Source organism: Lissotriton vulgaris, chromosome 5 (assembly GCF_964263255.1).
Source record: "Lissotriton vulgaris chromosome 5, aLisVul1.2, whole genome shotgun sequence".
Lineage (NCBI taxonomy): Eukaryota > Metazoa > Chordata > Amphibia > Caudata > Salamandridae > Lissotriton > Lissotriton vulgaris.
Genome location: NC_141693.1, coordinates 627,505,752 through 627,529,921, shown reverse-complemented (window position 1 = coordinate 627,529,921; position 24,170 = coordinate 627,505,752).

Sequence of the window (24,170 nt, the reverse complement as noted above, 5' to 3'; positions counted from 1 at the left end):
CTTCCATGGGAGCCCATTATTATTTATTATATATATTTATTGTTATGTATTTTGCTTTCTGAGGGGGACTTCCCGGGCTTGGTCCCTGAATATGAGGCACTAGCACAATCTTACCCCAGGGGTGTCACCTTGACTACATGTAAAGTGTTATTACTACAGGGTTGTTTTCTACATTTTACATTCCCACCATTCTCCCTGGTGGTACTATTAAGGCATGCCGCACCCTCCCGTTTTCTTTCTAAGCATGACAGTTTCTTCATAATGCCCTCTACCCCAAATTTCAGGCAGTTAATTAACTCTACTCTTAATGTATCAAAAAGGGTAGCAATATGAGTTAAAATTAATCCTTGGCCATTGAGTTGTTTTCAGTCTGAAGAGGCAGCTGCTCCTCCATAATTGGATGACTTCTAGCCCCCACTTGTGTAACCAAATCCTTATTATTCAGTCCCGGGTTGGCACCCTTCTTCCTGTTTTTCTTTACTGGTGCAATAACGGACTCCTTAGGGGAGGTTATGTCCGGGCTACCATCGAGTCAAGTTAGTGGTTCCTGACATGTGTTCAGCAGAATGTTCCTGTCACAAATTGAGCCACTGGCCCCCATTGCAGATTCAACAACTACTTTGGGTCCTACAGTTGCGTTGGACGGTTGGACTACAGCAACGCATTCAATATAAAATCTCTATGAATATACTGTTGAATAACCTGGGTATGTTCTTGGATTGCACTTATATAATTTGGTGTAAATTAAATTCAAAGGGGATATGTTGTCATCTCCATTTCAGCTAAGTGTATTTTTTCTTAGTGATATGTACCTGGACTGTGTGAGACCACCTGATTCCTTGGTAAGGAAGGCGCGGAATGCATGTGCGGTGAGTATCATATCCCAGAGAGTGTGGCTGCAAACATACAGATTAGACATCAATGGGCTCTCTGTCTGAGTTTCACAGAGCCTACAGGAACAAGGCCTTTTACCTTCACTTACAGTGTTTATCCCTAAAGCGGTGCATCGCTTACTCCTTGGTAGTGATTTATTGAAGAATACAAGTTCTCAAATGGTTTTATTGCAAGGAGTCCCCTTGAATAACAAATATATGTCAATGTATGATCTCCATAGTAAGGTTAGTTTGGTTCCTACTGGGTTTAGAAGTTTTAGTTTAACTCATAGATCATGGAAAGAGTTACAAATCATGTGATTGTGTGCATATTCTGGGCAGCTAAGGTTCTTCATATGGTATTATAAATTCTTAGGTAGCTATTTAGCGTATCGGCAGACAGGTTACTCAGACAAGAAAGTGGCAGATGTCTCATCGGCCGCCTTACTAGTACATTATAGTTAATGACTTTCTAAGCCCAGCAGAATGGACATAACTGTGTTTTGATAGACTACCCTGTTCACCAAAATCTAAATATGGCCATTAGCTTGAACACATGTGCCAAACAAGTATTTACAATGCAATAGGTCTCGCATTAGGAAAGTTTGAGCTATTGGTCTTGTAAATGAAAATGTTTTTATTATTGAAAATAGCTAAATTAATAGCTTTGTCATTTACAATGCCAATAGTTATAACTATCGCAAATGTAACACCTATAGCATTTGTAATGCAACATGTTTTGTATTTACATGACTTAGATGTTTAGATATTACAAATAACAATGGTTTTTATTTTTTTTTAATAATTAATACTTAAATAAAAGTGATTGTAATTTATAATGTCAATAGCTTAAACTTTTTTAAATAACTTTTGTGAAGATTATGTTCAGTGTATTTTATTGTGACGAAAATCCAAGAACAGAAGTGAAATATTAACATCTTTTTGTGACATTTGGAATAAAGCTTGAGACATTGAGAGAACATATTTGAACCAGTGATGCTGTGGTGACTCTGAGTGGTGCTGTGGTTGTGCTGAGTGATGCTGTGGTTGCGCTTAGTGATGCAGTAGTTGCGCTGAGTGATGCAGTGGTTGCGCTGAGTGATGCTGTGGTTGTGCTGAGTGATACTGTTGTTGCGTTGAGTGATGCTGTGTTTGCGCTGAGTGGTGTTGTGGTTGCGCTTGAGTGGTGCTGTGGTTCCGCTGAGTGGTGCTGTGGTTGCGCTGAGTGATGCTGTGGTTGCGCTGAGTGATGCTGTGGGTGTGCTGATTGATGCTGTGGTTGCGCTGAGTGGTGCTGTGGTTGCACTGAGTGGTGCGGTGGTTGCGCTGAGTGGTGCTGTGGTTGCACTGAGTGATGCTGTGGTGGTGTTGAGTGGTGCTGTGGTGGTGCTGAGTGATGCTGGGGTGGTGCTGAGTGATGCTGTGGTGGTGTTGAGTGGTGCTGTGGTGGTGCTGAGTAATGCTTTGGTGGTGCTGTGGTGGTGCTGGGGTAGCGGTGAGTGATGATGTGGTGATGCAGAGGGCAGAAAGGCACAAAAAACGAGTCTAACATTTTGGTTTATTTTTATGTAGTACACTTGCAATAGTGTGGTAGCGCTGGGAGTGAAAATGTCAATTCCAAATCTACGTTGAAAATAGACACCCATAAATAAGATTTGCTGCTGCAGAGAAATGTAGCTCCTTGGTGCTGTGCCAGATCCAGATATTTTGGAACATTTTGGAACTACCTGAACATCCAATGGCTTTTGCCCACTATGTTGTACATGTGCGCTGTAAAGCCGATCACTTGTCCCCAGTTTGACCTTCTTTTTGCCAGACCCCAATCTGCAGCCTGCTTCTTCTGATGATGTGGGTGGAGAGCAGACCTCAATAAAGCAGCCAGACACACTCTCCAAGCAACCTTTCAGTAAATTACAAACACAGGCAGCTGACAACGCCAATAGTCCTGACTTGTCATTATGATGCACTTGTTGTATCATATATCTAGATGCAAAGACAGAAACAGCAAAATACAAGTCAGGCGGCACACTATGCTGAGCACAGATTTTAGCTCATGCGTTTTTTAGCCACACACCCTAATTACATTGGCCACACCCTTTGAGAGACCCCCAGTTTTTTCAGCCCACTTAAAGCCCTGGCCACATGACTAGTAATTGAGTTTTGTTAATGCATGCAGCCTCTGAGCTACTCTGACAAAGAGAAGAATACCTGAATGACCAGTTTAATTTAGATTTACTGCAAGTCATTTCCCGCTAGTCTGGGGCATTATAATGGGACAAAAGTCCTCTTTGACTCAGGGGAATGAAGAGATGTCTGAAGCATTTCAGGAGTGATGTGGAGCTTCTTTAGAGAACACTTAAGTAGATCGCCTGTATGCTGAAGTCACTCGAACATGCGCAGACTGCTGTAGGCATCTCCAGGGTGCACCAGCGAAAGTGTTTGAGTGTTTATTGCTAAAGCACTCAGAAAAGCTGTGCTTCACTGGGAATATTAGGGAAGAAGGGCCAAATTACAAATAAGTACACACACTTCAATGATTTTAAATTTGACATATCACTGTCGGACATTCTGATACGTGATTTAGGGTTTAAAGCCACAACAGAAACTCCAAAACATTACTTTAGCCCATTGATTTAAAAACAAAAATAGAAAAGGACGATAATGCATGTAGAATTCATTGCTGGTCCCCCTGAGATGGAGGCTTCATGTTTTAAAACTCACTTTGATAACTGCAAACCTTAAGCTAAAGCTAATATAACTTTTAATTCACTAGCTAAGCTCTTTAAGATTCGGTTAAAACGTACATGTACATTGTCAGTGGAGTCAATAACATTCCCCGAGGTGCAGTACCCTGACATTCATTTATGAGAGTATACATTTTCGTTACGTCAGAATTAGTAAGAGACCACTGGCTTTTTAGTAGTGTGCACGGCCTCCTTGTTGTCATGCAGCAAGGCAACTGTGCTGCTAGAGTGCTGTGGTGTGTCATAGCATTCGCCTAATACCAGGAAAGGTGAAGCAGCGATCAGGAAGGGGGGGGTTAAGGTGCAAAGCGGGAGGGTGTTGGGAGACCGAGGACGGTACAGGCGCCTTCCGAAAATAACGTCATGTCAATAAAAATGCACAAAAAGACAAGTGAAATAGAAAAAGTGGAAGGAGAGTCAATAGAGCACATCTGCAAAGCGGTAAAATGCATATAATCGAGCAAATAAAAAAACACACTAGATAACACTGATGACAGCACGCGGCATGATTCATTTGAGATAAAATGTATATATAAACGATTTTGCAGAAGTTCCTCAGAAAAGGTTCAGCTCCATTTCAGAATATATCCGAGCTTTATTGGCTTTCAAAAATGTGGATAAAATACGCATTCAGACGATATAACACCAATAATTACAGACCGGTTTACAGAAGGGAACCTTCCAAAAAGATAAGGAAGAGTACACCCACTTTAAAGAGGTTTTTTTGTGTCCTCCGTATTAGTTCTAGCACGAAAGCCTCCATTCTCCCGCTCACAAGAGTGAAGGAGGCAACAGCTGCATTTGTTTTACATTTAAAATAACAAAGAGGATCACACAGCCACTCGGTGGGTGAAAAAATGCCGTGCAGAAGTCATCAAGCCCGCTTCTGTATGCAAAGCAAAAAAAAAATACGCAGGAATGAACAAGCTCCACACAATTGATAAGATAGCAATAATAAAGAACAAGTTCTATGAAGGACACAGACAAGAATTAGGCTTGTTTATAGCAGTAACCGCTTGGGGGCAGTGTTTCTTCACAAAAGTACTTAATCCAGGAATGCATGTGCCACGAGTGCTGTGAGGGGCTGGGCAAGCAGCAGATGGTCCTGTTTATGACCGGCGGAGGCGTGAAGTGGCTGGTGGCAAATGGACTCAAAGCGCCGGTCGCTTTGATGTTCTTGGCTTGTCTTGCTTGGTGGGGGAGCGGATTTCTGTGCACGCGCATTTCACGTGAACTGCATGGAATCCACAGTGTTTAAAAGAGTTTGTTTCCCTTGCAATAGGTTGAACTATTAATCCCTGCGGGATTTAATAGTCTCGACCTAAAAATGGGAACTCCGATGCGCTCTCACAAATAAAATGCACTGAGACGCGCAAGCATAAGTAGCACATACACAGATTCTGGCCCCTCAAAAATACATAAGTGCACTTGATGCACACCCAGAACACGCTAATAGAGTCAACAAAAACTGACATATACACAAAACACACGGACAGGGTCTGATGGGCAGATATGTCACAGTGCGTCCGCAGTGGCAGCTACTGTTACACATGTGGAGCAAATGCACGCACTCATAGTGCTTTGAAGAATGTGCTTTATGTATATATATATTTTTTTAAAACTCCCTCATAGCGCTGTACAAAACCTTTAAGTTACCCTAATCACCAAAACACCACAACACGTCACACAACATCTAGAAAGCAGGGCATCTCTACCAGGCTGTGTGTTGCACAGGGATAGCAGCCAGGCTGCAGACATCAAATGCGGAAATATCAAGGTACAGCTGGTGGCCGGGATGAGGAGCTATGATGACGCCAGGGGAAGCCTCGAGCAGCCGAGCATAGTGGAGATGAGCTAACCCATATGGGACTGGCTGAGGAGCGCAGTATCTTCCCCATCTCCCACTCCTAAAGCTCTGCAGTGAGGGAGCAGTTGCTCGCTTCCGTCAGCAGCAAAAAAACAAGAAGACCCTGGCGCGTAGAGCGTATGGGTACGGCTGTGTAAGCACTGATCTCACTTTTTTGAGTGGCTGCAGTTGCAAGACTACAGACGGTGACTGGGCAAGACTGGAGTAACGTCCATACCCTAGAGAGCATGCATGAGTGCCGCGCCATGCAAAACAAAAAACAAAGGCACATGCCAGCACATTAAATGTGGGACAGTGTGTGATAACGTTGCTACAGCAACTTGTTCCCAATGTATCTGCTGAATTTGCAGGTAATACCGATTTGTGTAGTGCATATCACTTTAATCACTCAACAAGCATGTAGTGCAGCGGCTGGCCGTAAAGCAGGGAGGATGTGTTTATAAAAAAGAAAGCACAGCGTCTCCCACTTAGACTGTGTTAGCGATTAAAAGTTAAGGGTTGCAGTTGCTTAAAGATAAAGCAAGTAATGTCAAACTTTTACCAAGCATGAAGGCAGCGGTCGCCCGTAAAGCAGGGAGGGAGTGTCTTTAAAAGAGAAAGTGTGGCGACGTTTATCATTGATCGCCGCACTTAAGTCTGGAAAATAGGACAGGTATGTTGATAAGCCAGATGACTTGTACTGGCTGCAAATAAAACAAAAAAAACTGTGCGGTCACCATGTTTTGTTTATAATGCACAGCGTGCTGTGCTCACCAGGGCATATTGCATGCAGGAGTGCCACGCCATGCAAAACTAAGGCGTGAGGTCACTTAAAGAAACTAATGTAAAAGTGTGAGCAAGTATGAAGCACGGGGGCCGACTGTGAAGCAGCATAGTGCATGCAGGTGTGCAGCACTGTGCAAAGCTAAAGAAAGGTGTGTGGTCGGTTAAAAAGAAACTAACTAATTTAAGGAGAAATGGAAGACACGGCCTGGAGGCCGTGAAGTGTGAAGCAGTGGGCGGGGGAGCGGAGCACTTTGAAGTGAAGCTCTCGGAGGCAGGCGGCTCGGGAGCGAGGGAAAAGCGCGTGCTTGTGTTAACGTGAACTGTTGAAAATCCGCCCGATGGTTTGAGAACTTATTTTGCCCATTAAAATTCTCCTCTATCCATTCCTTGTGGAATGGGATAGGCGAGACCCAAAAAGGCATTTAACTCTTTTAAAGTAGGAGGTGTTCAGGGTAGCACAAGCATAAACATAAAGTTAGATTCTGTTCAAAACGTATTTATCCAAATTTTTAGTAACTAAATGCATAATTTGGTACTCAAACATTATTTCATAGAAATAAAATCACATTTTTAGAGTGTCTGCATGTTAATTTGACCTCATATGTAAGATGTTTTTGTAATGATATAAAAGGAGTAAAATATTTTAAGTGTAAGTGGCAGAGGGTAAGAAAGTACCCTTTTACATATCTTATTTGGGCGAATCTTATTACAATGAAGGTTACAAGTGGCCCGGTGGTGTCCCAATGTGGATAACATTCCATGCCATTTTGAGAAGGCTGTTATTTACTGACCTGGGGTTAGTAGGTCCAGAGATAAAGGGCACTGCGATCCTTGATTCAGTGAAAACAGACCCTCTTGTTGCTCAATTGGGAGATCAATAAATGCTTCCACCCCAACTCTCCCCTCGCTAATCTGTCCTCAGCCCTTCCATCTGCATCATAGCCTTAAAAATACTGCTGCACCGTTTACCACCTGCCCAAAGCAGGTGATCATGAGGGTCAACTGGGGACTATTATTTCCCTTGGCCGGGAAACAGTATGCAGAATTGGACCTGGCAGTCCTGGTTCTACATGTTAGTCCCCATTCTTGGAAACATAAATTGGTAATCCCCAGATTAGGTGCAGGGATATCAGCTAGAAGCGGAAATTCCGGATCCCGGGATCCACACAATTAAATTCGGGAAGCTCACAGTGAGGGCCGGAGTCTTTTCAAACACTGTCACTATAAGCAATCACTTCGAATGTTGTATCATTTTGTTATTGTTAGTTCAGAATAATAAACTTATTAAGCAGGAGGCAACAGTTTGCCATTTTTTAAAGAATTTTTGGGCTATGAATAAGGACAAGAAGAATTATTTGCTTTAATATTATTGTATATTGTTACCAAGGGCTTAATTATGCTTTTGTTGTGCGGCTCAGGTGACATGTTTTAATTATAAATACAGTTAATAATTATTTTATTTACTTCAGGTAAGTATCCAACCCTTTAGGGCTGCATATCGAATTATATTAGGAACATGCACATCTGACTTATATCAGAAACATATAATTAAGTGCTTGTACAACTGAAATAAGACTAGATTAAAATTTACTTTTTATGCAACACATAGGAATAGCTATCTCGTAGCTTACTAGGAGCATGCATGAGTTTCTTGTAAACAGCAGAAATATATTTCTTGTAAAACAGTACATGGCCATGCCTTACAAGCTAAAAAGAATTTACGGATTTGGGCCTCAAGCAAGAGAGCTGGGTGAGCTAGAACTTAAAAGCACTGGCCTCACACCGGAGTGCTACCTCTCAGCTTACTCTGCACAAGATCATGCAATTGAAGTGCAAAGGATCACACCATCAGCCCCCAAGGAGTCGGTAACTTCTTACTTTTTGCCCTCTCTATATTTCCTAACAGCTTTCCATCACCCCTGCTTAGTTTCCAATGAATGAATGATGCACCCAGGATCCAAAGTTCAGATTTCACTTGTGTTGCTTAATTAATTGCATTTGTTTTTTATTAGGTCTCATGGAGTACTGCGCACATGCGCAGTCGAGCTCACGAGACTGTGGGTTTTTAGGTGAGTTACACTAGCTGCTTTAAGTCCCGCCCCTCTTTTACATTGGCTGGCGTCACCATTTAGGGTAAACGGTGGCCAGCCATTGGAAAAGAGAGTCCTCTGACGTACCCTTTTCTCTTTGTAGTCCCTCCCATTTGGACGGACTTCCCCGTCTCACTGCTGGCGTAAACGGTTTCTTATCTTCTTTATTGGTCCAAACAGATGGCACCATAAAGAAGATAATAAACCTTTTACGGAAGCAGGAAGTGAGGGCAGTCCATCCAAGTGGGATGGCAAAGACAAAACTCTACGTTATGCTGAGCGCTTGTTTAATAGACGCGCGCTCTGTGTGGGCAGCCTGCTGTGAAGTGTGTTGGCGAGATTCGTGGCGAGCGCATGTTTTTTTCATGTGCCAAATGTACTCACTCGTGTCTTGTGTTCCTGCTCTCGCAAGAATAAAACGTTTCAATTCACAGCTGCTTTTGAATTGTTTGAAAGTGCCTAGATACGGGGAGCTGTTTATGTGGCGCGGTGGCCACTGCTTCCCAGATGGACACCTCTGTTTACCCCAGGAGGGCTCTGTCTTGAAACCAGAGGCATGGTGCCACGAAACAGCTGTGCGCTGGTGGTGGGCCATGTTTTACCACAGGAACCGTGCCTCTCTCATGGGCAGCCTTAGGTATGTGCAAGCTGTGCACCTCCACAGGGCCACCAAACCCCAGTGGCTACCACGCCAATATATATTCTTAATATATTAATCCTCCGATGATGGATGGATACATATTTGAGTGGCGGTCCCTGGCAGGGATTTGGCGGCCTCCAGCTCTGTTCCACTTCCAAACACCCTGACCCCCCCCCCTCTTCACTGGCCTCCGCGCACTGCCACGCCCGGACCCCTCTTCCCGGGCCCCCTACCTACGCTCCCTGCTTAGGGCCGTCATGAGTCTAGAGCCGCCCCTGCCTCTCTCTACACAGACACAGTCTGTTTCTGCAAGTGCCATCGGCCACCAATGAAAGGAATAAAACAGGCAACAAATGAAAGTAAATAAAAGCCGTTCCTACGCCATGACACGTGCAGCCCTCTCTCTCTCTTAACAAGTCGCAAGGCAGCTCTGCAGTCCGAGTCTCAGTCCCTTCCTGCTGTCTGTTTGCAATAATGGAACAGGATTGGAGCAAGCACACACCTCACACAGAAAGAAAGGAATTAAAATATATTTTAGTTGTGGGGTCTTGACACGAACTGTCCTCCTGCAGCCAGGCCCTGGCTAGACTTCCAGTGCTTGTAAATGTACAGAAGGGTGGTTGGGGGTGGGGTGAGATCTTTATCTCAGGAGCTGTAAATTCCCCCACAGGAGGACGGCACCTTCATTGCCCCCCTTGAAAGGCTGCCCTTTAGTTCACGTCCAGGCCCTGCACGTGGGAGGGGCGGTGGGGAGGTCTCTTTCCTCTTAAATAAGCCGTTTCTGAGGGGGAAACCTCACTCTGGGACAGCTCGCTCCAGGAGACACCTTCCTGCCTGCAGCTTCCACCACTCCACCTTTAATGCCACATTCATCAGGTACGGGTTTTGGGGGGTCAGGGATGTGGATGGGTCCAGAGACGTGTGTTATGTGCTTTAATTCACCATCCCACAGCACAAGCACCCCTCACATACATAAGCCCCAGCCCTGGCTGGGCGCAGTGTGTCTGTGATTGTTGAACCTCATTGAGACGTGACTGCTAGAGCGCCACTGCCCTAGGGTGACCAACCGTCCGTAAACTTCACGGACAGTCCGTAATTTCGGCCTCTGTCCGTTGTCCCTGAAGGAATCTTTAACGGACGCCATTTGTCCGTCATTTTAACAGGGCACTGGTTTCTCCACCCTAAAGCTGGCACAGCTTGCACCTACCTCTTTTCTTCACTCCGATGCTGCACCAATGCTCCTCAGATGCCCAGCAGCATTGGAGAGGCACAGCAGGATGGCAACCCTCACACCTCCAGCCCTTGATGACCTGTTAAGAGGTGCTTCGAAGGTGACTGAGAGGGAGGAGCTGCCAGTTCAGGAGCAGTGACATCTATTCACATGCAAACAGCCCTGAATGTGTCATGTCTCTGCTATTTAGAGGGGGGCTCACACATTCCATTTCTACCCAGGGCCCCAAACATCTGAGACTCGGCCAGATTACACCCCTGATTACACCGAGGCAGCACGTGGTTCTCTTCACAGAGCTTAATTACTGTCACTAAATTGTAAGCAAACCTCGGTTCTTCAAACATGCAGTCTATAATGTAAGAAAATAAAGAAATGGCACAATCGCACCCACACTGATTAACAAAGTATGGAGGACAATCAGTTCAATCAGTTCTCTTAGAGTATCTCCTGTAAGTACTGTACATCACAGTGGGGGATGTCATTTTGGACAGAGAGCCTGTCTTCTCGTTGTCTTGTGCAGGAGAGGAGCCCAAGATGATACTAGAATACTGCATGCCCACCCCTGTGTTCCCTCTTCTGTGATGGCTCCTGCCCTCCCCTCAGTGATGGCACCTGTCCCCCCCATGTGGTGGCTCCAGTCCACCCCACGCCTGGGATGGCTCCTGTCCCCCCATGTTGTGGCTCCAGTCCACCCCCACCTGTGGTGGCTCTTGTCCCCCCTGTGGTGGATCCTGTCTCCTCCCTGGGTGGCTTCCGTCCCAGTCCTGGAACGGCCCCTGCAGCGAGGGTGAAGTTCTTGATGGGCCTCTTCTCAAAAGGGCTCAGCTCAAAATTAATATGGAAAGGTCGGCGAGTAAGTAAGTAAGTGAAGGGATGGGTGAAGGGATGGGTGAATGGCTGGATGAATTAGTGAAAGGGTGAATGGATGAATGAAAGATTGAATACATGGCTAATGAGAGAGGATGGATGGATTTATGAGTGAGGGGAAGGATGGAGAGAAAATGTAAATAGCTGGATGTATGGGTGGAAGGGTAGCTGGATGATGGATGAGGGGAAAGATGGATGAGGGGAAGGATGATGGATGAGGAGAAGGATGGATGGATGGATGGAGGGGAAGGATGGATGGATGAGGGGAAGGATGGATGGATGGATGGAGTGGATGGATGGAGGGGAAGGATGGATGGATCAGGAGATGGATGGATGAGGGGAAGGATGGATGATGAATGAAAGGAAGGATGGATGAGGGGAAGGATGGATGTATGAGGGGAAGGATGATGGATGAGGGGATGGATGGATGAGGGGAAGGATGGATGGATGAGGGGAAGGATGGATGGATGAGGGGAAGGATGGATGGATGAGGGGATGGATGGATGAGGGGAAGGATGGATGGGTGAGGGGATGGATGGATGGATGAGGGGATGGGTGAGGGGATGGATGGATGGATGAGGGGATGGATGGATGGATGAGGGGATGGATAGAGGGGAAGAATGGATGGGTGGGTGAAAGGATGGATGGATGGATGATGAGGGGAAGGATGGATGATGAGGGGAAGGATGGATGGATGGATGATGAGGGGATGGATGGATGGATGATGAGGGGAAGGGTGGATGGGTGGATGATGAGGGGAAGGGTGGATGGATGGATGATGAGGGGGTGCGTGAAAGGATGGATGGATGGATGATTAGGGAATGGATGGATGATGAGGGGGTGGGTAAAAGGATGGATGGATGATGAGGGAAAGGATGGATGGATGATGAGGGGAAGGATGGATGGATGATGAGTGGGTGGGTAGAAGGATGGATGGATGGATGGATGGATGATGAGGGAAAAGGATGGATGGATGATGAGGGAAAAGGATGGATGGATGATGAAGGGAAGGATGGATGATGAGGGGAAGGACGGATGGATGGATGGATGGATGGATGGATGGATGGATGGATGGATGGATGGATGATGGGTGGGTTAAAGGATGGATGGATGGAGAGTCGGTGGGTGAAAGGATGGATGGATGATGAGTGGGTGGGTGAAAGGATGGATGGATGATGAGTGGGTGGGTGAAAGGATGGATGGATGGATGAGTGGGTGAGTGAGTGAAAGGATGGATGGATGGATGAGTGGGTGGGTGGATAGTGGGTGGATGAAAGGATGGATCAGTGGATTGGATGGTGGGTGGTTGAAAGGATGGATGAGTGGGTGGGTGGATGGTGGGTGGGTGGATGGTTGGGTGGATGATGGGTGGGTAGGTGGATGAGTGAAATGATGGATGGATTGATGGATTGATAAGTGCAAGGGTGAATGAATGGACGTATGAGTGAAAGGGTGGATGTAAGGATGGATGAGTGAGTGAAAGGGAGGGTAGATGGACAAAAGGATGAATAGATGTGTGAAGGAGTGAAATGATAGATGGATGAGTGATAGGATCAATGGATGGATTCATGAGTGGATGAGTAGATGGATGGATGGGTGGGTGGGTGGATGGATGGATGGATGGATGGATGGAAGGAAGGATGGCTAAGTGAAAGGGTCGATGGAGAGAGAAATTGAGGATGGATGGATGACTAAAATAGTGGATGGGTGGAAGGATTAGTAAGTGAAAGGATGGCTGGATTGGTGAAAGGGTAAATGGCTGAATGGATGAGTGAATGGATGGATGGGATAAAGAGTGGATGGATAAGTGTACAGATGGATAGGGTGAAATGATGGATGGATGGATGGATGGATAATGGAGATGATTGAAAGGATGGATGAGGGGATGGATGAAGGGATGGATGAGTGAAATGATAGATGGAAGGATTCATGACGGATAGGTTTGCAAACGGTTGAATATGTTTGGAAATGGCTGGGCTTACTTATATACTACTGCGCGACCTCTGATGTGACTGTAAAACGTACCTATTGTCCTGAAGTTTTGTCCTGAATTTTGACCTCCTATCCTGAATTTGTGTCCTGAATTTTGACCCTTTGTCCTGAATTTTTACACTCACCGTCCTGAATTTGCACCAATGCCAGTTGGTCACCCTACACTGCCCCGATGACATCACTCTCTGCGTCTTCTCTTAGAAGACCTCTCTGCGAGGGTGTGGGCGCTGTATTACCTTTTTTCACGTGAGGTTGTAAGTAAAATAATTTGGAAATACTGTCTGCACCAGGGGGACTCTTCGTGGATCTTGGAGGCGAGAATACTTGATTTACAGGTTGTGCCCAAGACCAATCAACAGTACGGGTTGTTGGAGTCAGGGATCTGGAAGGGTCCAGAGACGTGTGTTATGTGCTTTAATTCACCATCCCACAGCACGGGCACCCCTCACATACATAAGCCCCAGCCCTCGCCGTGCGCAGTGTGTCTGTTATTGTTGAACCTCGTTGAGCCTTGACTGCTAGAGCGCCACTGCCCCGATTACATCACTCTCTGTGTCTTCTCTTAGAAGACCTCTCTGCAAGGGTGTGGGCGCTGTATTATCTTTTTCCACGTGAGGTTGTTATTAAAATAATTTGAAAATACAGTCTGCACCAGGGGGACTCTCTGTGGTTCTTGCAGGCGAGAATCCTTCATTTGCAGGTTGTGTCCAAAGTACACACTACGAGGCCTGCTCTATCTGAGTTTTACTGCAACGGCGGGCGGTGTTTGGTTTCTTTTCGGGGTCTGATGGCACATTTTAGGGGCTATCTGGTAAATATGTCATTTTAGGGACGGGTGAGGCCGGTCTAAGCTTATCTTCAGTCAGAACGGTGGGCAGGACAGTCGATCTGGTAAAACTTTATTGATGTGGTTAGAAGGTAGCACGTGTAGGTCACTTTTCTAGCTGTGTGAGTCGATGCGCCTGCTGCAGAGACCTAAACCACCAACTTGCACATATGTTTGGAGCTGGAGAGCTCGTTGGCTAGGTGTGAGGTTCAAACTTTTGATGGACAGTTCAGTGATTTCAGGTGTGTTCGTCTAATTAGTTACATAAAAGCAAAATAAGACTACAACACCCAGAATGCATTTCGCTATCACACAACTTCTAACTGTGTTACCTAGAGCATGGCCCAGGGCTGCACCAGTGAAGGGTGTGGCCAGGTGGGGAGGAGGGTGGGGACTGAGCAAACAAGCATTGAAAACGCAACATGGCTCGCCTTTATTATTAATATTTTTTATTTTATAGAATTGTATATAGCGAGAACATGACCCGAAGGTATCGGGTATCAGAGCGCTTTACATAGCAGCAGTTGTGTTACATGAGGCACAATAATATTTTTTTTGGGGGGGGGTATTAAGTGATTTGCCCAGAATCACATAATATTCAACGTCATTGCCGGGACTCGAACCCAGTTCTCCAGAGTCAAGGTCCACCACGTTAGCTATTAGGCCAACTCTTCTTTTAATAAGAACTGACACCAATGTATTAAGAGTGTATCATCTTTGTCAATGTTCACGTATTAAGAGATTTGTTCCCAAAATGAGACATCAAGTGAGGATTTTGGTGCTTACTGCACCAAATCTGCAAGTCACTGTATTTACCAGGTAAGTATGACCTATCGAAATTTTGGGGAAGATGCAGTTTTTGTCTCACCCAGTATGTACCGACACAAAACACACAACAAAACACAAAATTTATAATTCCAAGTAGTTACCGCACATATGAGAATTTTCCAATCCACTGCAAGAAGGACCAAAAACTAAAAGGAGCTTACATTGATACAAAGCTACCCAGTTAGGGATTTACATTGTGGATGTGTGTTTATGTGTCCTTTTCAGGTAGATGGTATGTGGAATTTTTTGGTCCCTCAACCACTAATTCGCCTCAATGATCAGATGTTCGGGAGACACCTAAGCAAACATTGTGACTTTTGTATGGCCCTCAATTCGGGATCTTTGTTCATTTGAAAGTAGAGAATGCCCTGCAGTGTTTTCACATGAGACAGCAGGGCATCAGAGGTCAAGGTGATATGGTTGGGAGAAAATGCAAAGTGTTTCATGATGAACAATGGATAAGCCTTTTGTCTGAATCAAGAATGCCACAGATATAAGAACACAGAAAATATTTTGTATGTATATAAAACATACCACCCATCACGTGACTTCGTAAATACTGCATTCTTCAGCAGTAATTCTACAAGACATAAAAATGGCATAGTGCTAAGGGTTTTTTAAAAACGTTAGACACCCTTTAAACGGCCTTTGTCTTTCTCAGTTTATTGTATTTCTGAGCTGTAACGCCCTCCCTAACTGGAAACGCTGATTCAGATCAAGCAAGCCTACTGTCGGATATCAAACTATAATTTGCATCCTATGGCCTCATTAGGAGTTGCCTTAATTAATATCCATTATTCCTACCACAATGGAATTAATGTTACTGGTGCTCCCGGTAATTCCCGTGGCAGGGAATCACAGGAATTGCAAGGATTTTTTTGTAGAACCTCATACGGGAATTGATGTTACTGCGCTCACCAGACAGAATGGTTGTGAACACTGCAAAGCACTTTGCAGTGTTCACAACCACACCGCCAGGTGCACTGCAAGAAACCCGAGCACAAATACAGAACCAGCAACTTGGGGCCCAGGCCAGCAGGACACCCGAAATTGAAAAATCCCGAAGTGTCACCTGTGACCTTAGTTAGTACTAAGACACGCCAACTGGGGGCCCAGGGCAGCAGGACACCCGAAATTGAAAATTCCCGAAGTGTCACCTGTGACCTTAGTACTAAGACACGCCAACTGGGGGCCCAGGACAGCAGGACACCCGAAATTGAAAAATCCCGAAGTGTCACCTGTGACCTTAGTACTAAGACACGCCAACTGGGGGCCCAGGGCAGCAGGACACCCGAAATTGAAAAGTCCCGAAGTGTCACCTGTGACCTTAGTACTAAGACACGCCAACTGGGGGCCCAGGGCAGCAGGACACCCGAAATTGAAAAATCCCGAAGTGTCACCTGTGACCTTAGTACTAAGACACGCCAACTGGGGGCCCAGGGCAGCAGGACACCCGAAATTGAAAAATCCCGAAGTGTCACCTGTGACCTTAGTACTAAGACACGCCAACTGGGGGCCCAGGGCAGCAGGACACCCGAAATTGAAAAATCCCGAAGTGTCACCTGTGACCTTAGTACTAAGACACACCAACTGGGGGCCCAGGGCAACAGGACACCCGAAATTGAAAAATCCCGAAGTGTACCTGTGACCTTAGTACTAAGACACACCAACTGGGGGCCCAGGGCAGCAGGACTCCCGAAATTGAAAAATCCCGAAGTGTCACCTGTGACCTTAGTACTAAGACACGCCAACTGGGGGCCCAGGGCAGCAGGACACCCGAAATTGAAAAATCCCGAAGTGTCACCTGTGACCTTAGTACTAAGACACGCCAACTGGGGGCCCAGGGCAGCAGGACACCCGAAATTGAAAAATCCCGAAGTGTCACCTGTGACCTTAGTACTAAGACACACCAACTGGGGGCCCAGGGCAACAGGACACCCGAAATTGAAAAATCCCGAAGTGTACCTGTGACCTTAGTACTAAGACACACCAACTGGGGGCCCAGGGCAGCAGGACTCCCGAAATTGAAAAATCCCGAAGTGTCACCTGTGACCTTAGTACTAAGACACGCCAACTGGGGGCCCAGGGCAGCAGGACACCCGAAATTGAAAAATCCCGAAGTGTCACCTGTGACCTTAGTACTAAGACACGCCAACCTTTGTGTAGTCAGTACTATATTGATGTTTTACCACTGGATTTTGGTGGCAAATCCTCATTGCGTCCCATTCCAAATTGGTATTTGAAGAGACAACCCAAACATGCCGCTCCAAATACTGATTTGGAATGTAGATGCAAACCAAAATTTCTGTTCGGTAATGTGTTCCAGAATCGCCATTTATGTTTGCTACATCCAAAAGGTGTTTTTTCAGTCGTAAACAGCACGATTTTGTGAATCAGACCCTGTACACGTTCCCTTTTTAGGTTTTGCCTCGCCGAAGATGCGCTCTGCGCATCTTTTCGGCGCAGGCGAAATCCTGTTGAGTTGCATAGTGTGGCTTGGTTCGGCCCTCGTCCTTGATTGGCTGGCTCCGTAAACGGAGCCTTGCCATTGGACGAGGGGCCTGTCCGTCAATGCCGGACCAGACACGGGGGCGTTCCCGACATTCTTTGGCTTTTGCCGACGTCACGGGACGCCGGGAACGCCCCCGTGTCTGGTCCGGCATTGCCGGCACTACTGCATCCTACCACTTTGCCCTCTTGCGCACTAATGAGGATTTATGGCGAGTCCACTAGTCCTTAGTATTGGGAAACCCTTTCCCCATTCTTTCAATCGCTGAAACCGCCGCCGTGGCTTCGACAGCGCGACCAGAGCCAGTGGGCTCGTCAGGAGGGCCGCGCTGCCATTGGGTGGCCCAGGGAGAGTTGCCGCGCAGCCATTGGCTGTTCCCCGGAAGCAGAGGTCCGGCCCGCCGCCTGGTTGTGGGCGGGGCCGGGAGGACGTGTTGTTCCGCTTCCCCCTGCCTGGGGGAAGCCTTTGCGGGAGTTGCCGGTCTCCCGTGCCCAGAGGGAGACCGGGGAAGAGGAGAGGTCGCGTCGCCGCTGCTGGGGGCTCCCGGCGCCCCGGAGGAGAAGTGGATCGGGAGCCTGGCGGCTCCACTCGGGAGGACGACGGCGGAAGGAGAAGGCGGTGCTTCATTATGAGGAGGAGACCCGCCGCCGAGCCGCCGCCCAGCAGAGAGGCCGCCGCCCGGAGGAGCCCGCCCAAGAGAGCCCGGTGAGTCTGAAGGGCTGGGGAGGGCTCCGTGCGGCTGCTGTTGGTGCCGGAGAGCGGCACATGGGCGGGAGTGGAGGTAGGGCGGCCCCAGCTGGCCTCTGCCCCCACCTCTTCTCCTCACGTTCTCGCCACCTCGTCCATTGGTACGTGTGTATTCGTAAAGCCATCTTTTCTACCCGCTGCATTTTTCCCCCAACTAACCTGCTGTTCCGTTGTTTATTTATTTATTTGTGATGGTGGTCTGGCAACAGTCCGGCTTGGGTTAAAATGGCGTCCTGGTCGCTCATGAATCTTGGGACGTGTAGTATTTTCGTTCTCTGTTAGCTATTGGCTTACTAGAAGGGGAGGGGTTTGTATACTACAAGTCCCAGGGGGCACGACAGGTTCCCTGCTTGAATGTACCGGCGGGAAGCCTCTGGAGGAGGATGAGGCAGGGAGGTTAGGAGTGGAGAGGTTCAGATCCCCGAAAAATTGTTGGTTTCTGTTCCGTATGAAGTAAACCACACCGGACCCGAGGCCCCGTCCGGAGCCTCCCTGTCCCCCGCTCACTACTTCCGATGCCTTGCCTAGGGCTGCAACCACAGCTGGAGGACAACTGGAGAGCCACAGTGAGTAAAGTCTACAACCGGAGGTGCATCTCTGTTGCTGGGCACGGCGCGGCCAACTCTGCGTCCGTGCCTCGCACAATACGTGTGCCTCTGTGTCTGCATCCCGGTCCTCGACACCGAACCTAAGCACCACCCTTCATGTGGTACTTTAACCGCTTTGGTAAACTGGAGTGAAGCCTGGCTACAGCCGTCCTCCTGCCGCTAGTGTCTGTTTAAAGGAACCGGGGCAATGTCATAATGCCTATGTACCCTGCCAATGACTCGATGCCAGTTTTCGTTTTGCAATGGATGGGGGAGAGGTTAATTGTGGGATGGTAGATTCTCTAGTAATGGTACAGACTCCAAAATAACGATTCCAGGGTTATCAAGTACTTGTACCTGCTGGCCCCGTCCTACTGTTTAATCGACATATTTTAGGTTTAAAGGCACCTAACGTCGATTACACGGCTTGGACGTAATATTCCAGTGGTATTCGTTTTTTTGTACTCTTAAGGAGGAAGTTGCCGTGTAGCTGATGCTTAACAGTCCTTTTAATCATGCAGTTTAGGGGTATGAGGAACATAGGCGCTGTACTTGGTATCCGGTAAATGTTTACAATGGGCAGAGGTAAAAGTACACATGTTTAGTATTTCCTGCCTTTGGAAGGCAGACCCTCCTTGGTAGTTAAATGTTTGGAAGTATAGGTTGTAAAATCCAGGGTAGTCACGCCGGTGTTTACGTCAAATAATTTCTACTTTTTGTGGTGGCGCTCATCTGGAGGTTTGTCAATGTTCTGCCATTTCTTTGGCCCGCGGTTCTCGATCGTCGGCGTTGTCACCAGAAGCTCCTTTAGCTGCCCCTCCCCCACACAAACTGGAGGTGGGCCGGAGATGGCTAGGATCCTCCCTCCCCCCAACCCAGGAGAATAATGAACGCTCACGTACATTACTCCGCCCTTCGTCTCAGGCGAAGGAAGGGTGGAGAAATGCAGAACCTCCGATGTTATACAAATCGCATTAAGCGTTGTGGGATTTATTCTGTGAAGAAAGGCAGCCTTTTTATTAGGACACTTTATACAACAATTGCATCTTTTTAAAATTGCTTAATTATAATGTTTGGGCCTCGTCGATGCATGTTTAAACCGCCAGTATTAGCAGAAATTTGCCTTATGCAAAACTGTGTCCAAAAGACCTTTTTTTAAATAAATATGTCGGGGCTGTTATCTTTTATTAGTGATTCGGGTGGGGGGGGGGGGGTGATCCATCTTTCACTTTGCAGCATCCCAGTTCTATTTTACAACCAGAGTGTTACCACAATGTACATGCCGGCGGATAGATTGTATTTAATCAAACTAGCGACAACCATGTATGAATAATGTTTAAAGAGCATGGTGTTTGCGCAGCTACTATTGGGTAAATGCACAGTACGTTGGGGTAAGACCTACATGGCGATATAGTTAAAGTTAGTATGGTGGGTGATGCACTTAGAAGACATTTTTAATAATGATCATATTACACAGTAACGTAGTTTCTGAAAGGTTCGTGGTAGTTATCCTAGTAACGGTGGGTGCTGTAGGATGATTAAGCAGGCGAAGTTCGAGAGTTGGAGTAGAGACGTGTTTTTGGCGGCCAGCCAGGCAAGTGTAGAAGTAGATGTGATAATAAATCTAGGGAAGGTTTCTGTAGTTAATGTAGTCCTTTATCAAGGCTTTTTCTGAAGGAGAGGTAAGGAAGTAAAACCAAGAGAGGGTATGTAATGTGTTTAATGCAGGTTTGTTGTCACTGGAGCAAGATAGCGGTTCCGAACATAGGAATGCACTAATCAGGACGTGGTTGCAGTCATTGAAGAAGGATTGTACACACTAAGGCAGGTTCGCTGACATTGACACGATTGCATTCAAGCAGAATTATAGTAACTAAGGGGGTTTGCTGCCACTGACAAAAAAGTGCGTTCGCTTTGTTTTCTGTACTAAAGTTAAACTAGAACTTCGGGCACTAAAGCAGGTATGTTTTCACGTTAACAAGACAGACTGCAGTTTCTCTGGATATCACTTATTAACTCAGGATTAATACAAGATTACTGTCACTTTGGCAGAACTGCGCCCCCTGAATCAGGATCACACTCAGTAACAAGATTGTGGTAACTCTACTGCTACTCTCAAAATTGCTACCACTCTGGTAGTATTGCTGCGCGCAAGTAGGGTCGATGACTGTGGAATAGGATTGCCGTCAGTGAGGCTGATTCAAGTCACTCCGACAGGACTATCCTCATCCAGGCAGGGCCGCAGTCAGAACCATATCTTCCTAAAAGTCTCCAAATCGCTTTCCTAGTGTTACATTTGTTCAAAGTTTTTGAGCGTGCTTGCTGCCTGGTTGTAGGGTCGATGACTGTGGAATAGGATTGCCGTCAGTGAGGCTGATTCAAGTCACTCCGACAGGACTATCCTCATCCAGGCAGGGCCGCAGTCAGAACCATATCTTCCTGAAAGTCTCCAAATCGCTTTCCTAGTGTTACATTTGTTCAAAGTTTTTGAGCGTGCTTGCTGCCTGGTTTGTTCTATCTATAGATTTTGTGTACCATGCAGTGCGTGTGTATGCCTCTTTTCTCTGGCCAGCTTGAGGGATCCTTGCTCCTGTTACTCGTGAGCATCTCTAGCTGCTTCTTGTTTGAACCATGGGGCGTTATTACAGTAACCGGGGGAGGATTGCAGCCTCTCGTACAGGGCTGTAGTGACTCAGCCAGACTCGCTGCCTCAAACCACATTGCACTCACTTGGGTAGGATAGGACTCACCATGTCAGGGTTGCAGTCACTGATGCAGACAGGTACCTCTGCAAACGGTAGTGCAGTTGTTTTGAGGCACGGGTTGCACAGGAATCTTTATGGGAGTGCATTCATTCTTTGACAGAGCTGTTGACCTCTAGGGTCCCACGGATCATCTGAGGTGGGGTTTCGTTTTCTCAGCCAGGATTACATTCCTAAACACGGGATGCCCCGCTGTTGTTTTAGAGATCGGTTCTGACGTGAAACCCTAAATTAGCAGCACTGTCCGAAGACGCAGATTATTTACTCCTAGGGCGAGCAAGCGCTAGATATCGATTACTCCATAAAATGGATCATTCGTGGCGGGGTGGGGAGGAGAAGGCGGGCGTGACAGTCTCCATGCCTCATTCAGCTTGATGCCCCTTCTGCGGCACCTGGACCAACGAAAGCATAGCAGGCTGTTTGCTGTATAGATGCTAAAAACCATTGACCCTGTGCTTAGAAACCCTGGAACTATTGCTTGTGAGGATTATCAATATTCATTCCCTAGTGCCCAGGCTATCGAAAGTCCTTCGATGCTGAACAGGTTTCTTTTTGTTTGTGCGCTATATAATCGCTAAATAACAGCAGCATTGTGATCAAAAGCTCCGAGACAGCTAATAAAACAAACCTGTCTTCGCTTTCATTGTGGTTAGGAGTGTGAACAGGTTTGCAGTTTTTAACCGCTCTTCACCTGTTGTGACTTGAATGATCGGAGCAGATGTGCTGCCGTCTACAAACTGACTGCCGTGCACGTTAGAGGCAACCCCTGGCACCCCATCTTGTCTTCAATGGATGCACATTTTTTTTTTATTGTTGCCTAATCGTTTATAGTTTTTGTTTCCAGAGTCGACTAGCATATTCATAACAACCCTGCTAATGCGCATTTTCTTCTCCATGTTGTAGTTAGAGTTTACCAGGGAGGGAAAGACTATCGTGATTGTACCTAAGATATCTGTTTCGTGTACACCATTATTCACGTTTGGAGGGAAGCGGGCTGCGCGTTAACACAAGTGATGTCAGCATTTCCACCTTGCATGGATTCAGTATACATGTTTATTTGGCAGAATAACATCTGTCGTTCGTTGAACGAGATCTATGTACGTAAATCTAGGTCAGTCTGGGGGATAAACAAGAGAACTCTTAAGTGATGGTGGTTGGATTACATTTTCTTCTCCCTACCAAAGCACAATATACCTGGAGAAGAAGAAAAGTATTTGCATCTTACAAGCATGGAAACATTGCGAGAAATTGTGGTTATGGTGTTCATGTCATTTTGCGTTCTTCTCCTATCACTTGGACCTTGATCCAAAAGAACCTCTTGGGAATCATCTGCACATGTGAGTCAGTGGTAAAAGATAGAGGATTCTGATTCAATGTATCTGTGATTGAGGAAAGCTCCCATAACAGGAAGTCTTAACATTCCTGACCGTAGAATCCAAGTTTAAGACAAACCAATGTGACTTATCAAGTAATTCATCATGTTGGCAATTTTTGACTTGCATTATCTTTCTTGACTCGCATTAAATGTAGCATACTTCTGCTCTGTGTGGGGGGGGCTCTGTGTGGGTGTATGTGTGGAGGGCGCTGTGTGGTTGTGTGGGGGGGCGCTGTGTGTGTGTGTGGGGGGGCTCTCTGTGGGTGTTTGTGTGTGGCATTTGCGAGAGATTAAGCTATTGGCATTGTAAATGACAATGCCATTTATTTATGTTAAAAAAAACATAAATAAAAATAATGTCAAGAGCAATGCCAATAGCTCTAACTTGAACAAAGGCAAAACCATTGCATTGTAAATGCTTGTTTTATATTCTCTCACCCCCTCTCTCTTTCAGATGTCTCTATTCTCTCTTTCATGTTCACTGTCTCACTCTTCACAATACTTTGCTGTTGGAGAGAGCGTTTGGCTGCAGACTGAGTTTGAACCGGTGAATTCCCCACGTCCCTCAGGACGGGCAGAGTGCAGCGCTGTGAAAACGTGCCTAATTCCACGGAAAAGTGACGAGCTGTACGTCGAGGTCACGTGCATCCTGCAGAAATATTCGCCTGGAATTCTTTGATTACACCCATCCATGTCTGCCCTTGCTCGAGGAGCATCCTCACGGGCGCCGCGGAAGGGGCTCTGAAGGGGCAGCGTGCACAGGGAAGGCTCGCAGCACGCGCAGTGAGGTACACACTGGATGTATGTACACACGGGGATGACAAAGCTGCACTGCCCTGGGTGCGGACAAACCTAAAGTGGACATCAGGGTTGATACCCGTCTCTGATGCACAGCGCTCTGACGTCACAGTGTGGCATTGTGAATTCACCATAACGTCATCGTCGTGACTCTGAGAAGGGCTATATAGTTAGGCGCGTGGCTGGCAAGACTGTTAGTCCGACATTACTGCGAGGACGATAACGGGAGTCGGAGGGCCCGGCCCTCGCTGACAGGAACCAAACTCTAAGCCATGGGACCCGGGGCCTGTGGATTGGGACCCGGGGCCTGTGGATTTCGCAGGCGGAAGAGGATTCGTTGGATAGGCCTCTGCTTGCTGACCTTGATGTCACTGGGGACCACGCTCTACCTGTACAAGCACTTACAGGAGAAAGTGCAGAGCTCCGTACAGGAGAAAGTGCAGAGCTCTGTACAGGAGAAAGTGCAGAGCTACGTGAACGAGCTCCTGGAGTTCAAGCCGCAGCAGGAATCGCTCTATTGGCAGCTGGAAGCAATGTATGAGCATCGGGCCAGGCTGGAGCTGTCCCGCCAGAAGGAGCGTGCGGAGCACAAGACTAAGGACGATTTTGTAATATTTAAATCAGACGATCAGGAAGGCGCCATGAACCACTTCGTCGCCCCCCCAGATGC